The sequence below is a fragment of the Mustela nivalis genome (genome assembly GCF_964662115.1).
Source record: "Mustela nivalis genome assembly, chromosome: 7".
NCBI classification, from domain to species: Eukaryota; Metazoa; Chordata; class Mammalia; order Carnivora; family Mustelidae; genus Mustela; species Mustela nivalis.
In genome coordinates, this window is record NC_139026.1 from 71,315,655 (window position 1) to 71,335,027 (window position 19,373).

The following is a 19,373-nucleotide window of genomic DNA, read 5'->3' on the forward strand; positions in this document are numbered from 1 at the left end:
CCTTTAATTATCTTTGGCCTTTTACTTAAGAACTAAAACTTTCCCCCTCAAAAAACTTTTATATTATAGGCAGTCAACTAAATTTAATTGATAAGATTATTTAGTGGGTGTTGCAGTGCCAGGAGTAAAAAACCAAAATAAACAAACAAACAAAAATAGACTTGCATACTTTAGAGTCCTCAACTGTTCCATGTATATAAGGTAACCCATAGAAAACAATTTCTTTGTAACCCATTGAAAGAATTAAAATGCAAAATACCTGGCATGCTTTGTTGTGGTTATAGTAACGTCTATGAAAAGCGTGCCTTTTTCACTTGTAGGAGTTTCAGTTTTGCACCGTGCTTTTGCCTTGATAGTAACTGCAAAGAACTGTAGCTATTACCTCTTCAGTTCTGAAAGCAAGTTCAAAGTCTATCCAATTCGTTGTCAGAGCACAAGATGAAGCGTGTCTCCAAGATTAAATAAAGCCTCTTAAACGTGATTCTTGTTAGGTTTTTTTTTTTTTTTTAGTGTACCATTGGAGCATCTTATAATTTGATTTCAGCTTTAGTTATGCCCATCGAACAGCTCAGCAGTAGGAGGAAAACAACACTTGAGCTGGACGCTTCTTTTGGTGACATTTTGCATATTGCTAATACTTTAACTGAATACTTTCAGTCATCAATGACAATTTTTAAGAATAGTCTTACTGTGATATGATTTGCATTTCAAGTACGAAATTCAGTGGTTTTTTAGTAAGTTTACAGAGCTGTAGGACCATCATCATATTTTAATTTTAGAACATTTTCATCACTCAAAAAAAGAACACTTGAACCCAATTGCTGTCACGCCTTAGCTCTAGCCCTAGGCAACCACTAATCTACTTTCTGAATGACAATGATTTTTAACTAGGTATGGTTTTGGGGTTTTTTTTTAACCCTGCAGGTAAAAAGGAACACTATTTTCATATTTACTCATGTTAAATTCTGTAATTTTAGACATGAACTTAAATACAATTCATTGTCACTTTTGTTACAATGCCTAGATCAATTTGAATTTTTCTAAAAAATAATTCTTTTTTTTAGAAAAATGGCTTTTTCTCATTCTCCCTTCTCTGCAATATTTAAAGCTCTTTCTTTGAATCTTTTGAACATGTAGCTAAAGGACAGTTGGAGTTCAGGAAGGCAAATATTAGCATGTGTGGTTCCAAAAACCCCTTCCTTTAGCAATTAACAAGGAGTTTATATAACTAAAAATATTTCAGTGGTGTGCACTTTCTCAACAAGTTACTTAGTGAAAGTAAACAAGAAAAAAAGAATTCCAAAATATATGAACAGCAGGACTTTTGTTAAGTGTTTTTTTTGTTTGTTTGTTTTCTTTTCTTTTTGTTTCTGTTTTTTAAGGTGCAGGTCTATTTAGCATTTAAAGGAAAACCTGTTGGGTGGGGTGGAGGGATATTGCCCAACTGCTACTTTGTATTCTTTCACTAGCGACCTTAGCTGTTGCCTGAATTTCTACTACTGGTTTTCTAGTCTTTACTAGTTTTCTAGTTTTTACTAATTTTCTTTGCAACAAAGATCTCATTGGCTGAAGACAGATGTTCAATTATTAGTGCCTTAGAGATATGCCTTTCTCAGAATAGTAGCTTCAACAGGAAGAAGGAACCAGAAAACATTCCATTTGTGGTAATGTGGTCTAATTTGACATCTCAAAATTGACTTAGAATTTCAGAAGAAAATGTTGCTGTTAAGTGTACTGAGATATATTTGTTAAATTAATTTTTATTTTTTTATATATTAGTTATTTATTGCTCTGTAACAAATAACTCTCCAAAATTTAGCAGCTTAAAACAAAAAATATTTCTTATTTTCCACAGTATTCATCCACAGGCCGGAATCAGGGAAAGGCTGGGCAGGGTGGTTCAGGCTCAGTGTTCTTGAGACATTTTCTCAGGTGTCTACTGAGACTGACCTCATGTAAAGGCTTCACTGGGGCTAAAAAGGTGGCCCCCTCGCACGGCTGGCACGTTGGTGTGGCTATTGGCAGGAGGCATTAGTTTCTTTCCACATATGCCTCTCCACAGAGCTGTTTGAATATCCATGACATGGCCTCTGACTTCTCCCGGAGTGAATAATATGAGTGCACAAGGCACCGCTGCGGAGTCACCTAGCCTCGGAAACCATTACCTCTGTCTTACTTTATGGGTCACACAAAGCAGCCTTGATTCATTGTGGGAGAAGATTATGCAAGGGCATGAACACCACAGAGGTGAGAATCCCCAGGGCCCTTCTCGGAGGTTGGCTGCCACAGCTCAGGGTAGAAAGCCGTGCAGATAATTTTTAAACACTACCAAACTCCAAAACCATTAACTCCTTCTCAAATATAAATATAAATATTTACATGTAATATTACACACAGAGAACAGCAGAGGCCTGATGAAAATACATACTGATTTTAGATTCCAAGGCAGTTAATCATCTATTTGAGAATGTGCTCAATGCCCATAACCAGGCGAGGTGCTTATCTTAGGGGAGGTAGCTGTAGCGATAGAGAAGTCTCAGGATTTTATCAGGAGGATGTCTTTGGGAGTCTCCTGGGTGGCTAGAGGGTTAAGCATCTGACTTCCGCTCCAGTTATGGTCTTGGGATCCTGGGATTGAGTCCTGAGTCTGGTTCCTCTCCAGGGAGTCTGCTTGTCCTTCTCCCTCTGCCTCTCCCTTGCCCTGCTTGTGCTCTTTCTGTCTCTCAAATAAATACACAGAATCTTTAAAAATAAAAATAAAAAAAAAAAGCAGAATATTTTTGTAGTATGTTTTCAGAATGATGTTCTCTTGCCAAAAGTTAGGCAGAATTATGCCCGCACCTCTGAGTTCTTTTGGGAAATTCTGCTTTTTTGTTTCTCCTGAAAGAAAGTAGAATGCCATCAATTAGGAACAGGGAAATTTTGTCCTTTCATATTAACACAAGATACAATATGGCATGTCTCATTTTCACAGAGAAATCTGTTTCTTGCTGTGCTTTGTTTTAAATATTGGGATGCATCTCACATAAGTAGATATACTGGAATTTTCCTGTTTTCTAATTTTACTCACAAGGGACAAAAGTCTGGAAGGTCTGCACCAAACTGTTAAAGGAAAACATGTGATCAGTAATGGTTATCTGCTTTACACGTTTCTTTTCTGGAAACAGTAACCTTCTCTATCTGATAAGGCACTCCTCTTGCACTTGTCTGCAGTTCCAAATGGAAGCTACCACCATCTTTTCATTTCTCTCTCTCTCTCTCTCTCTCTCTGCCTGCAGGACTTTGCCACTTGTGCTCCCTGAGAGCCTCTGGCCACTCTGCTTTTCTAACTAACCTCTTTTAACAGGAGGAGAAAGGTCTCTTCCCTCTCTGGTCACAAAATGATTCTTGAGCTGCTGGTGGCCAATTCCATTCCAAGCAGAAAAGAATCTGTCTGAGAGAATGAAGTTAACATTCAGATAAAAGCAGGAATGAGACAGAGTTGGTCATGAGCTCCTGGTGTCAAGTCCAGAGGGCTAGCTCATATAACATGCCTGCCAAAGCTCTGTTATATGAGCAAATAAATACCTCTATTTGTGTAAGACAGATCAAATTGGGTTTCTGAACTTACATCTACAAGCCCTGACCAGAACCTCTGGAGATGGGGTTGGGAGATTGTTCCGCTTTCAACTTTACACATTAATTGTACTAATCCAATTTTTGGGGGGTGGAGGTGGGGGGGTAGTGCTGCAAATGATAGAAACTCTATTTGAGCTAGCATAAACAAAGAAGGAGTTTATTGGATCATGTTCCCAAATGTAGGAAGACCATGTGTGCTGCTGGCCTGAAGAATATCTAGAGTCAAGGATCTTAGTGCCATAAACAATTTCTGCTGGTTGTTTGTTTGTTTGTTTGTTTGTTTTCTGGACCTCGGCTATATTCCTCTTGAACTGCAGGCCTGTTTTTTTCACCCTGGGGGCAAGGCCATCACTGGCAGATGCTAGGCTCACATCTTCCCAGAAAGTTCTCCCACCCTCATCTTGAATTAGCAAGAATCTCAGGAAAGAATTTTGATTGGCCAGGCTTGGGTCACATGCCCGTTCCTGCACCAATCACTGGGGTCCATAATGAAGGTAACTGTCATTGCCCAAATTGGTTCACATATCCTCTTTATCCTATAGCCAGGGATGGGCAGGCATGTAAGAACATGGCCATTCCTGTCTAGAAGCAATGTCTTTTTTCAAAAGGGAGAGAAACTGGCTTGACAGGGTCACTGTGGAAGTCATTACCATAAATAGGGTGGTAGATGCTCAATTTTTGTGTCTATCACAATTCTATATTGTTCAATATATTTTATAACACATAGGTTAACACTTGGAAAAGATATTAACAATATTTATATTATATCCTTATTTGATTTTAATATTAAATGCTTTCTACCTAAAGTAATATCAAATTTATAAGAAACCTCAGAAATCATCTGGTTTGATTACTTCCAGTGCAAAGTACTTTTTTTTTTTTAATTTAAATTCAAGTTTGTTAACATATACCGTAGTATTGGTTTCAGGAGTAAAATTTACTGATTAATCACTTACATTATACACCCAGTACTCATCCCAACAAGTGCCCTCCTTAATGCCCATCACCCACTTGACCCATTCTCCCACCCACCACCCACCCAGCAACCCTCAGTTTGTTCTGTATAGTTAAGAGTCTCTTATAGTTTGCCTCCTCTCTGTTTTTATCTTAGTTTATTTTTCCTTTCCTTCCCTTATGTTCATCTGTTTTGTTCCTTAAAATTCCACATATGAGTGAAAGTGTATGGTATTTGTCTTTCTCTGACATTGTTTGCTTATCATACTGCACTGTAGGTCCATCCTGTTGTTGCAAATGGCAAGATTTCATTCTTTTTGATTGAGGAGTAATAGTTCATTGTGTATATATACCATATCTTCCTTATCCACTCATCAGTTGGTGGATGTTGGGCTCTTTTCATAATTTGGCTATTGTTGATAGTGCTGTTATGAACATTGCACCCCTTCAAATCAGCATTGCAAAATACTCTCTTAAGTTGTCCTGGACATATTCCTATCTGCAGTGATGTGAAGAACAAGTGAAAATACATTTCTCTTGGAAAACAAAAAATTAGAACATAGCAGTTAAAGTACAAGTTGACTAAACTAGAAGCTGTTAATTGATCCACAGTCATTGATGACCTTGGAAAAACAACTATCTATTGGCTTGCCAATGAGAGTAATAATACTAATGCTATTAATGTTTTAAATACACCACAGGGGATGGGGAAGGCTCTAATATCTTAGAACCACAATCTACAAGTAGCAATTTTAATCATTTTCTTTGTACTGTTTTGAAAATAATATCCATTCTATTGAGGTATAAAATTAGCCTGAAATGATGAACAGTAACTTAAATTCAATTGGTACATTATTTTGTATTTACAGAACACCAGTTTGTTCCAGATCCCTTATAGGGTACAAAATGTGGTTAGTCTGTGTTCTCCTAGACTTTTGAGTCCTTCAGTAAAAATTCCAATTGCTGTTCAGGGACACTACAGTCTTTTGTCAGTGAAGAGCTTTTTCCTGAAGAAACTAAAATTTTCAATGTGTAAGTGGTATTCATAATTGAGAATACTTGAAAGGATGTGGATTGGCTATATCTGTCATAAGTGTTTAGAAAAATATGACATTAAGTATAAAGGCACTAAGAAGGTAAAAACCAATATGAAAATAAATATAAAAAAGAGCAATTCATTATGTTTGTCCTGCTTGAATATTCAGGCAAAATAATGATTAATAATAACAGTAATTAATAATAATTCCCAATTTCTGTAGCTAGGTATGAAAAGCTGATTCATCCCCGAAATTTCAAAGGAACTTTTGTACATCTAAGCCAAGCTGCTTCGAAACTGGCCTGGGTCCAAGGTAAGGTGTATACTAGTTGGCTAAGGATTTGCCCAAATGTGCTCTTGTCACATGGTACAGTGAGAAGGATGTAAATTTCAATCCTGTTCCACCTATTGACAGTGTGAATTTTGACCTTTCTTACCTAACCTTCCTTGACTTCAGTTTCCACATTTGTGTGTAAACATATACATGTATATTTAAGTGTATAAAATAAATTTAAATATATTAAATACACATACATACATATATACACATATATATACATATAAATATATGTGCATATATATTCTATAACAGCAGCAATTAACTAATTGGCAAACTTGTGTGGGTTACATGAGATGACTCTGAGGTAGAGCTCCTGGCATATGGTAGGCCTTCAATAGATATTAGCTGAATAGTATTTATGTTATTCTGTTGTGAGAGAGCCTTACATCCCTGCAGGATAATATGGTTAAAAGAGCAAACTATAGGATTGGGAAGACAGAGAGATCAGGAAAATGAATGGTTGGCTGAGCACTTGCTAAAATAAAGGTTTCAGGCAGTCCTAATAGATCTTCCTTCCCATGGGTGGGGAAAGAGGGAGTTCACACTCTCTTGGGTATCTCTCTTTTTAAAATGTATTTCTTTGACAGAGAGAGAGAGAGAGAGCACACCAGCAGAATCAGAGGGAGCAGCAGAGGGAGAAGTAGGCTCCCCGCTGATCAGGGAGCCTGACCTGGGGCTCAATCCCAGGACCCTGGGATCATGACCTGAGCCGAAGGCAGACACTTAACCGACTGAGCCACCCAGGTGCCCCTCTCTTGGGTCTCTTTGCCTTGCTCATTCTATGCTACCTGATGGTCTTCTGAATATGTCCCAAGTCCTTTGAAGTACAACCTATAAACCAGGGCTTAACCTGAATGGAGCCTGTCCTGGACTCCCCTGCCCCTCACCCAGACCCTTCAGGCTTCCTTCCTGCTTTGTCCCATCCCGCCAGCTGTGAGAAGGAGATACTACATAGCATGTTGATGATGTAATGCTTTAGTTGCTTCAGGTTTTTATTTTGAAATAACATTAAAACCAATAGGATGTGGAACTAAGTCTATAAAATTAATTATGGTTAATTAGCAGAATGATACATGTCCCAATGATTACAGATTGAAGGTTTAAAGAGAGAACTGTCATTGAGGGAGAGATGGTGGGGATGCAGCTCCTTTAATCTAGCAGTACCTGGGCATGGTCACTGTTTTACAGAGAATTGGTCTCCAGCTTTGAAGAGTCAGCTCGGTGACCAAGGAACAAGGAGTCTAATATTGCTAACTAAACTGACAAGAGATTGCCATGTTAACAGAGCGACAAATTCTTCATTTAAATGAGAAATGTAGCTGACAAATGGAACAGAATCTCCAGTTCATTTGCTCAGTGCCTTCTCTCCTTTGGAGCAACCAAATGCAGAAGGGAGCTTATTGAGGAAAAGAAAGGGAATGCAGGAGCAAGCCAGTCTCATGTCCCTCACCAAGGGCATGAAGTCTTTCCTAACGAAGGTGCCGCATTATTGCTTGTTGGACTCCCCTTTCCAAGGCTCCTTCTGTTCTTGTAAATGAAGTCTTTTTTCATTCATTTTGTCTATATGGTTGTTAATATTTTGTCTTCCTCTATCATAATCACATCCATTCATAGCTCCCTCAAATAATATTTTAAACGCTTGAGTAGGGTTTGTTTTGTACATTTCCCCCAACAAACTCCATTCTCAATTGCCAGCACTCTTTTGAGTTACTCTTACATATCACTACTATCACCTGTCCTTTATATTAGGAAAATAGTTTCCTAATTTCTAAGTTCTAGTCTAATAGTTTCTAGTTTCCAAGTTCTTAGAGAAACACCTTACTTTCCTCTATCAACGTTAGTAATAAGCTATGTTATGACTTTATTTCATCTTCAAGGCTCTGGAAGATGTAATTAGCTGATTTACGTCTATAAATTTTAATGGAATCAAGTTTTGCCTTATAGATTCTGAGAGCTAAGTTAAATTGTACTGCACTTGGACAGATTAGCCATTCAGCAGCAGGATTGCTCGTTTAGGTGGCTGGAATCATTGATGTAAACAAACTTGCAGACAGTCTTTTGAGAACACATCTGAATGACTTGGTACAAGATTATTTTCCATTTGTGACTGTATGTACGGGGAAGGTCTTGAAAATTCTACTTGTCAGTAATAATCACCATCACAAAAAATTAAGTGGCTGTCTTCAAACGGTAGTCTACTCAAGATAAAAAGGATTCTGGGGGGAGTTCCTGGACACTCATCTGAAATTACCCCTTTACCAAAACAGATAGTTAAAAAAAAAAAAAGAGCTCTATCAAAATGGGGAGTTTTTAAACATTACTGTAACATAAAAAAAGGAACAAACTTGCTTACACAAACTGTATAAATGTTGGGAATCAATATGTACTGTACACTTGAGTAATCCAAAGTCCTCACATACCAATTATTACATAACAATGTAACAAAAATGCATTCCCCTCTACTTGCTTATTATTACCCATGCTCTAAACTCCCTTTTTCCTTATTTCATTTGAATACCTAATTTTGGCCACCTACTTAACATTCTTTCCTCCATATCTTAATTTGTAAATTAGAGATCTAGTAAAGCCTCACCGATCTCTCTCATGGTTCAGCTCAAGGTTTGTTAACCTTTCCCCAGTATCATTTAGTCTCTCTCTACCTCACTACAAGATACCAGTTGTTTGAGGTGATTCTAGGCACGTCTATCAGAGAATCTTTAAGGCACACGGGATACCACACGAACATCTCACTGTTTGACAAGTGAGAAATTGAATGCCAATAATAAGTGGTCATAATTAGTGACAACATAGTAGTTCCTGTGACAGAAGCATGGTAACGCATCCAACAATTCAAACTGTGTCCTAGTTTGGATGGAAGCTTCCTTAAAATACAGTCTACATAAATCAGTTATATCAAATAATGAACTGAATGCCTCTTTGAAGCATTTTTTTCCTTTTTTAACTTTAAATTTCTATTATTATTAAATGTAGATTTAAATTATTAAATGATTCTTTTTAATTTCAAATTTCTTCCTTTGAAATTATTAAAATTTACCAAAATTTTCAAGTCATACAAATAAGTCCCATATACAACTTAGACAAATTCACCAATTTTTAAAACTTGCTACAGACACAATCGCTCTTTATTATTTTTTTAACCATTTAAGGGCACACAACATGCCCCTTTATCCCTTTCCTCTTCGGTGTATATTACCAAAGCACAGGGATACTCCTTCTATAGTCACAATACAGTAATTAGATGGAAGAAATTCAACATTACTAGAATACTTAAATATGTAATCCGTGTTTGAATTTTGTCAATTTATTCAATAATGTATCACATTTTCTCTCTTTGATATGGGATTTTATATGGGATCATGTGTTAGACTTCATTGCCATTTCTTGTTCATTCTCCTTTAATCTGAACCAGGTTCTCAGCCTTCTTTTGTCTCTCACGGCATTGACATTTTTGTTTTATAGCTTTTGCTTTATGAGATATTCCTCTGCTTGGGCTTGTTTGATGTTTCTTCATGATTAGATTCAGGTTGTGTATCATTACATAACTGATGTGACGTCCTTCTCTAGGTATCCACGGAAGACCCATGGTGCCACCTCCTCTCAGGGGCGATCTAATTTTGGTTATCTAATCGGGGTGCAGACTTTTTCTCTCCTGCATAGTTACAGGGTTTCCTCCTTGTGACTAATATGCAATCTATGGGGTCACGTCTACTTTTTAGACCAGTGTTTGCACTCAATGTCAGGACCCTCATAGAATTAAAAAAAAATTTTTTTTTCTAAATGTGTAATGATTCCTGCCATGTTTATGCCAAAAAAAATCCATGCGTAACAATGATATATATAACAGAGAGCCAGTAGGATGTAGTGATTGAGACTCTAGATTCCAGAGTGTGATGGCTCAGGTCTGAATCCCAATTCCACAGTCTCCCTACTGGACGACTCTGGTAAGCTGCCTTATCTCCCAGTGCTTTAATTTTAGCATCTGTAAAATTTAGAAGATAAAAATACTCCCCTAGCTCATGGTGGTGTGGCATTTAGTTGCTAATATGTGTCTAGCACATAGCAATCACACAATAAATATTGGCTTTTCTATGTAATGCATCTTTCTACTTTATATAAAATATATATACCTTTTCAAAGCAATCTTTAAAAAAATACAGGATAGTAACTACAATCCAAATAATGAGGTAACACTTATAGATGCAGCTATATTCTTCTTCTGCTACCAGATCCAAAACATAAACTTAGCCAGATACAATTTTTTTAAAATCCCTCCTGCAAGTGCTTTGACTGTCTTGTTCATTTCTTGAACAAATTCACAACCAGCTCCTCCCATGTGCCAGGCACAGATGTATGACCGGGTGTACAGTGACAGCTCTTGCAGAAATCATGTTCTAGTAGACAGTGTACAATACACACAAGTAGTATACAAATTAAGGTAACTGCAGGTAGTATCAAGCGTTCTGAGGAAAACAAAAGAGGGCAATGCAATTTGGGCTGGGCTGACAGCAGAGAAGCCTTTTGGTGACATATTTCATGTCTCTTCGTTGCTTATCTAACAAAAATTTTTATAGGCTTCTGACTTGAACTGAAACAAAATGGAACAAATTTTTCCTAGCTTTCAATGAATAAGATAGGATCACAGTTAAATAATCTTTTTCAGCCTTGCAGAACATGTATCAGTTAAGCTGATCTTGAATAAGTGTCTTCTTAATTGAAAATATGCCCTTTGTCATCATCTCCTATTAATTAAGCTGCTGATGCTGTTGATTATCTAGTTCTACTTAGAATCTAGTTGCATAAACATCTCTTTCCTTCCCTTAATGAATTTTCTATCCTAGCTTTTATAGATGCAAGCTACCCTTTCTTTCTTTTTTTTTTTTTTGAAAGATTTTATTTATTTATTTGTCAGAGAGAGCATAAGCAGGGGGAGTGGCAGGTAGAGGGAGAAGCAGGCTCCCTGCTGAGCAAGGAGCCCAATGTGGGACTAGATCCCAGGACCCTGGCATCATGACCTGAGCTGAAGGCAGACACTTAAACAACTGAGCCACCCAGGTGCCCCCAAGCTATCCTTTCAAATATGCTTCATGGTGTCCAAAAGTAAACAAAACATTGACATGTACCTCACAGCATGCATCATTATTTCTTAATTTCTCCACAGTCTCTCATTTGCCTCCTCCAGTGCTACATTGGCCTCAGAGATTGTAATATTTTCAGATTATTTTTCGTGGCTTGCAAGATCTTTCTTAGGGTTCCTTATGTGAAAACCCCCTCCCCTGCCCCGGACATGAGGTATTCTGGGCTTGAAAGTCAGACAGAATTTCATTTGAAACCGGAGGTACCACTTATTGGCTGTGTGGATTTGGGAGGGTTGCTTACCTTCTCTGAACCTCATCTCTAAAAGGTAGGATAATTTGAAGTTGGGATGAAACTAGATTATGGATGTGAAAGTCTAATACAGTATTTTACCTGGATTTCAAGTTGTCCTCTCGCTTTGCTCATTCCTCTGGTAACCCATATAGAACTGAGTCTCTTGAAGGAGTCCCTGAAGCTGGCCCTACTCTTCTCAGAATAGTTTCTTATCCTGAGAGGACAGCAAATACCTGGATGATGAGGCAAGTTCTCAAACTCCCTAAACAGGCTGGTCCAGGATTTCTTAACCTGGGAACCAGAGACCCATAATGCACAGGACCCCTGGGGTATGCCTGGTAAAGCTCAAAGGTGTAAAGGCACGGAAAAAAAAGCAAGCTCAGCCCATTCTGACCCGTGGGATCTGTGTCCTAGTTGGCATAGCAGACATTCTTCCCCTTCCTAGCTCTTCTCTATAAGGCATTCTGTCCCTACTTCTTGATGAAGCATTTATACGATATTGCTATTTAATTGTTAATAAGTTAAAATTTAATGGTTTCATTATAATCCTTACTTCACAGGATTGATGCGTTTATCGGTTGCATGTCTTTTTTTCTTTTTTCCTTTTCATTATTGTAATTGTGCATTAAGAGCCTGGCTCAATTAATTCAGTCTGCTTGGAGGTTGGGGAAAGAGAATGAGAACCAACGGAGAATTCTTTTTTTTTTTTTAAATTTTATTTATTTATTTGAGAGAGACAGTGAGAGAGAGCATGAGAGGGGAGAAGGTCAGAGGGAGAAGCAGACTCTCTGTGGGGCTGGGAGCCCAGTGTGGGACTCTATCATGGACTCTGGGATCATGACCTGAACCGAAGGCAATCCCTTAACCAACCAGGCACCCACCGACAGAGAATTCTTAATGCCCAGCTGCATATTTTTTAGAGACTAAAATTCAGCAAGAAATCATGCGATATGTTGGAAGTTTTGCAAAGTATTTATGGTAGCCTAAGGCGGCAGCTGGAATCATTTTCTTTTTGTTAAAACTAGATGTTTGGTTCTGATTACAAAAATAATACAATCTCAGAACTGGAAAAGTTGGAAAACAAGCAAAGTGATTATATAGTATTCCAGAACAGTAGCTCAGACAGTATTTGGCAAGAATGTGATCTGCTTCAGAATCTCCTGATGGCTTATTAACTCTGCCCCTTCATGGACCCTCCAGAAGGACTAAATCAGTATCCCTGAGGCCAGGGATAAATGAACTTCACTAAATGAACTTCACATGTGACTCATCAGGTAGACGAAAGTCCTGAAACTAGGATTGTAACCTTATATTTAATTTCCTGCCCTTTAAGTACTAATTCCTCCCCCAAGTATATAAGAGCAGGTATGATTCTGAAAATGTCTATTTTGTAAAAATGATCTGCAGGGCGCCTGGGGGGCTCAGTCAGTGGAGCTGTTGACTCTTGATTTGGCTTAAATCATGATCTCGGGGTCCTGGGATCCAACCCCAGGTCAGGTTCTGTTTGGGCATCTGCTTGAGATTCTTTCTCTCTCCCTCTTCCCCTGCTCCTCCCCTCTAAAACAAATAAATAAACCTTCAAAAATAAATAAATAAAAATAAAATGATCTGCAAGCTTCCATAAAAACAATTTACAAGTTTCTGGTGAATTAATGTGTTGCTAGATTGAAAAAAAAAAAAAAAACTTTCTATAATGGGGAGAGTACAAAGTGTAAGAAAAAACAATGATCAACTAGGAAATGAGGTGTCAATTTATACAAATTTGCCAACAAACCCCGCCTTTACTTACATGCAGTGGTGGTCAGGAATACCTAAGGTGTGCTGAATGAGAATGCTTGCAGTAGCTCTGGTTTGGGTCTGAGTTCCCATGGGCAGGTGTGAGACTAGTACTGGGTGCTCTCCTTCTGTTTGGGTGCAGAGGCAGAGAGAGTACCCCACCCCAGCCTGAGTCATCTGCATTTTAGCAATCCCCCCAGCCCCCTGTTTGTTTTTGGTTCTGTGGCCTTGAAAGAGGTCTGGCAACCGGGGATGAAGATTCTGTGAGTGCACAGTGGGCAGGCTTATACCTGGGCATGGCTTTGTCTCTGTGGATTTAGGACACTGTGTACAACAAGTCCGCTGTTTTGAACATCAGGACTCACCACAGACATGGCTGACTAATTCTGTCAACCATTCTTTTTCCAAGCAGAGCTGGATAAAGGCAAGTACTTAGAAAAGGAGCTTTGGGGGTCAGATAGACCTGACTTCAAGTTCTGACCCCAACACTCCAAACTACATGCCCTTAGGTCTCCATTTTCTCCTATGCAAATCAAGCCCAGTTTCTAGCAGATTAAGAGTTTAATGTCATAGTGTAGATTCAGAGCATGACACGTAGTGGTCTTAATAAATGATGCTATCATTATTATCTTTCCACCTAAACTTGGAATCCCTACTCAAATACACACCTGAGAAGGGTCAAAGCTTGGAACGATCGCACCTAACACCGAGGGGTAGCTTTCTTTAGTGGGGGGGGGGAGCCAGTCTGAAGGTGCTAGCCTCCTGATCTGGATTGGGTGGCTGTACTCAGGTTGGGGATCTGTACCAGCTAACTGATGACTTCCCAGCACTGCCCAGATATTAGTAGAGGAGTTGGAAGGAGAGCAAATCTGAGGCTCTAGGGCAAGCCCTAGGCAACTGTGCCAAACAGAAAATGTTGCTTTCTTTTTTACACTATATACATGGTTATTTTTATATAAAAATGATGGTTTTTCCATCCCCAAATCTTCACGTTAAATTGGTACTCTAGGAAGCTGCGCTATGTTTATCCTAAAGCCTCAAATGCCACTAGGTGAGTACATACACAGCAGTTAGAGAAGCAGCCGTCTCAGGTCTAGAGAACAAAGCCCATATTCCTTCTTCAGGCCTTCAGAATCCACACGCTATTTACTTCTCCACCCTCTGAGCCTTCCACATGCCTCCCCACTCGTCAAACATGGGCGGTCCTCCAGTGCCTCTTGCCTTTATTCCTGTGGTTCCACCCTGCCCAAAATGAAGGGCCCTCCTCCACCTCTCCTCTTCCCTGCTTCCTCAGCACACTGACTCCCGCTCCCAGCTCCAGGGAAAAGATGCTTGTGGAAAACCTTCCCCTGCATCCCCAGACAGGTAACATGGCTCCCCACAGTGTGCCTGGCTTTGTATTGTTGCCACTCTCCCTAAAGAAATGGACTTAGTTTTATTCATCTTTTTATCTTCTAGTGTAGGGGATACTTACTAAATATTCAATAAATAATTAAGGCCTTCGTTGATTAACTGAAGGAAAGACAACTGGAAAAGATGCTGTTTTGAAAGACTCTTCTCTTCCTCATGCCCAGGATTGTCCTTTGTGAAAACAGGATAGAATGAGCCCAACATTTTAAAGGCACACATTCTGAATGGTATTAGCTCACATGCATTAATAAGGACCCTAGAAACCTGGTACAAACTCTGGCTTTGCATTAATGATATGACTTTATTATTCTTCCCTTTCATATTATGCATTTTTTAGGGAAAGACAACTTTTAAGTTAAAAGTTTGTGATTTTGCAAATGGATCAAGTGTTTGTAAAGTGAGGTAAGAGATGATTCGCTGAAACTGGTTTTTTGTTTTCGTATTTTTAGTTTGTCAGAGCAGGCTAACCTCAGTCCTCTGATGATGTTTCTCAGAAGTTTTCCTCTTTAAATAAGTAGGTAGTAATATTAAAAAGCACACACACACACACACAGACACACACATGAACACACAGCTGTTGAAAAGGTAAAGAAGCAAAGCCATTATAAGAATCCACTGCTCTGGGAATCTTGCTATATTTGGCTTTAAACAGACAATAAGCCCAGAAAATTGTTGGATGCAGCAGTTCCATTCCTTTAATTGCAGATACTAGAAATAACAACAACCAAGAAAAAACAGGGAAGAAAATCTCCTCTCAGACTAGTTTGCTCATAAAATGTGTAACTGCTCTGGGAATTGGCCTGACCTTCTACCTACTATTATCTTAGCAATTCTATATACAGTGCCAGGGCATGAAATATCTTAAAGAGATACATAACAAGAATTGCAAGTTTATTTTTAACTTTCATCCCAATTCTTATTTATTAGGGCCCATTTGAGAATCCAGCTCAAGAATTATTTGTTGAAATTCCTTTAGGTGTCGGGTCTGTGAATACTTAATACCTGATCTCTAGTAACTGACAATCTAATCAGAGAGAGATGAAAGAGATTCATACAATACAGCTCATTTGTTAAGTCTGAGGACTTAGGGCCTTCTCTAACTGACCTAATTAGTACATGCTTTATATTTATTAACAAAACTCTAGGTATATGTTCTTCTCAACAAATCTCAAATTCACTTGAAAATATGTATCTGTATAAGCCCTCATACACTGGGGTCTACAGAGGCAACAAGAAGGATGGGAATTTGAAATTGAATGTGATATATTTTTAACTGAGAACTGTATAAGATTAATTTTTACTCACCATATAAGCTTTAAAAGAGATGTTTTTTATTTTAGGCAAAACCTGTAATAATTCTTTCCCACTAAAATGGAATATATACTTCTAATTTTTTTAAAAAAGGACAAATTTTAAACCATGAATAATTTCCTCAATATCTTGCCCCCGATTCAACCTCATTGAATTACTTAACATTTTCCAAAAAAATAGAAATTGTCAGCCTTTTTTAGGGATGTTTTCTGAAGTTACCTGTTAGTTGATAAGGAAGGAATTTTGAATAGAATTGTTTATCCCTATGTATGGGTCATTTCTAGGTGGTTCAGGATATTGTTGAATTTTAATTATGGGTTTTTTTTTTTTTGTCTTGGTGAACATCAAATGATAAACCTTCATGAACAAATATCACAGAGACCTCTGTGGTTGAAAGTTGATTAAAGAGAATTCACAATGTCCAGAAAGAGAGGTGCAAGGCTGGGACGTGAACACAGTCCAGTTCCTCACCCCTATAGCCCAGGACATGTAAGCACATGGTAAGTGTTGAGGGAGGCTAGTAATCTACTTAGAAACTCAAGAGGAAAAAAAAAAAAACCCCAACACTGTGAAGTGGCTTAAGAAGTTATCACACACAAGAACTACCTCCACGGGGAGATTTTGCTTCCAGGAACTACTGAATGTAAATACTCCAGGAAGAAAATCAAAATACTTTTATGAGGTCTGATTTCCCTGCAGGAAAATAGCATTGGTGTTATTTAGCCAAGACATTTATACTCTTGCACCTTTACAGAAAGATCTGCAGAGAGACAATTTGCTCATTGAAACTGTGATTCAAGCTTGACTTGCAAAATGGCTCTAATACCTATTCTCATAGTGACTGACCACACTTGGGTTAGAATCAGGCATTCATATTCACACTTCTAGTTGTAGAAAGGAAAAGGAGAACTTTAAGACACTAATGAGGTTGTCTATTTCATGCTACTCATGAAGTGGAATTATGACATTAGAAGTTAGACCTCCGGTAAATGAAATTACCAGTGAGTTATGAAAGATTTGGGGGAAAATCCTGATACTCTTGTCTTCCCATCATGTGTTGAACTTACTCTTAATGTAAAATTTCTCCTCCACTTTACTCTTTCCATTAATCTTTTTGACAGCACAAGTGCTATCTTATTCACCAATGGATTTCCAGTGGTACTGCACTACCCAGTACATATTAAGTCTCTAAAAAAATAGTTGTTAAAGCAATATATGGACATCCATTAAATTAATCTATTGACCAATGGATACACAGTACTATGTCATAGGTATGATGAAGCAGCCATGTTAGAAAGTTCTCTTTCTTCTAGAAGCCTAGATTTTTAGTACCGGTCTTTAAAATTAAGATAAATAGCAAATAATATTGTTGATACAATTTAAGCTATAGAGAGTGGTCTCAATGATGAAAAGCATTACAGTCGTTCCTTATACATTGCAAAGGGGGAAAGATGGTGCATTTAATCTTTTCATATGATTCCAAGATAATCTTGGAATATTCCAAGATTATGATTCCTATAATCATAGGTGCCATTGGGTAGTTTCCTCGAGTATATCTTTACACTCTGGCCCAGCGGATTTTTAAAAAAATGTATATCTTCAAGTCTTCAAGGCTATTCCTGGAAAAAAAAAATAAAGAAATAAGCACCTATGGATTTTCCAGTGTGCTCCCAGATGCTGTACTCGATGCTTTGTTTATTTCTTTATTTCATCAATCCTGTGACGTAGTTATTATGTTCCTATTTTAAGAGTAAGGAAATTGGTATTGTTATTTGTAACCTCTCAAGGAATGGGAAAAATCTAGTTGAATGATATGTAGGGCACAACTGTGCTCAAATTTGAAATATATGAGTACTGGAAGGTATCTGGAACATGCAAAAAAGATCAAAACACTGCTCCCCAAAGAATAACCACCTATCCTGTCATCCACTGTGATAAAAATGCATGCAGTATAGTTCAATGTATCCCACAGGGTCTTTTAAATTAATTGGGTTGGAACTAGGAAATTTTACTCACTTGTGAGTAAGGTTCCTTCATCTTTGAGAACAAGTTTCCTATTTGGTTCACAGACAAATGCTGGAGTACCACTCCTCATCCAACTCAATCCTTAGCATTCTTATCCCAAATTTATAAACTATATATATATATTCCAAATTTATACCTCCAACATGGACCTCTCTTGAGCCTAGACACAAGGATAAACTGACTGCTTGATGTTTCCCAACATGCCCCGTGTTGGTTTTCTTCATATTTTTTCCTCAAATCCTTTCCTGCAGTCTCCTTCTCTATCAACACCAAATCAATTGACAAAGCCATTCATAACTGGCACTCCATTACCTCTTTGAAGCGCTGCCTCCTTTGCTCACTCTGTCACAATCACAGGTCTTTCCTTGTCATTCTTTAAGCACACCTGCCAAGCTCCTACCTCAGGAGCTTTGCACTTGCAGTTCTCTATCTGGGATCCTTTTCCCCTAGATGACCCCATGGCTCCCCATCCCTCAGGTTCCTCACCATCCTCAAGTCAGTACATGAATGTCATCTGAATGAGACCTTCCCATCTAACACTGCAATTTCTCCCCTGCCTCCCAACATCGCCAGCACTCTACCTCTCCCTTCTTGCTTCACTTTTCTGTTTTGTACTTAGCACTAACTATGCACTTATTTTTTATTAAATGTAATTCATCGAATCCAAGATGCCTTTGATAATAAGATGCAATATTATTTTTTGTAACTGTAAGAAAGAAAACAGCTGCCAATTACAAATGTAAGATGGTGTTGAATAAGCCACATTACAATTTCAGAAATGTTGAAACGTGAGAAAATGTGCATCTGAGGTTTCATGAAATAAGGTTTTTTTCTTTATTGTATCTCTCTCTCACTAGAATGCAAACTCCATATGGATGTGGATTTTTTTAAAGATTTTAATCATTTATTTGAGAGAGTGAGAGAAAGAGCACAATCAGAGGGGAGAGGCTGAAGCAGGTTCCCCACAGAGCAGGGAGCCCCAACCTAGGGGACTCAAACCTAGGACCCTAAGATCATGACCTTAGCTAAAGGCAGATGCTTAACCAACTGAGACACCCAGGAGCCCCTGGATGTGGATTTTTATCTGTTTGGTTCACTGCTGTATCATTTGGCACATGGTAGATAATAGATATTTATTGAATAAATATTGAAGAACTAATGAATAAATGAATAATTAGAAGCTTATATGAGCCAAGTATGACTTTTCTAATTGACTAGAAGATTGAAATCTAAAAAGAAATTTGGTCTGAATTTCCCGGTTTTCTTGAACCTGTAGCGACCGTGAGAGCCCAGTATTGCCAGGATTACTAGTATTCTTCAGTTGAATTTATGCAGACCATCCAATCTCACTGGAAGATTTTCCTGGAAAACTCTCTGGCCCCAAATGCTTCCTGCTAGTTCCGTATTACTCAGGTTCTCAGCTCAAGTGTTACGTCCTCAGAGATGAGCGCCAAGACTGCCCAATCCAGAAGAAGGAACGCATGCCCCCCCCACATTCCCACCCACACCCCCTAT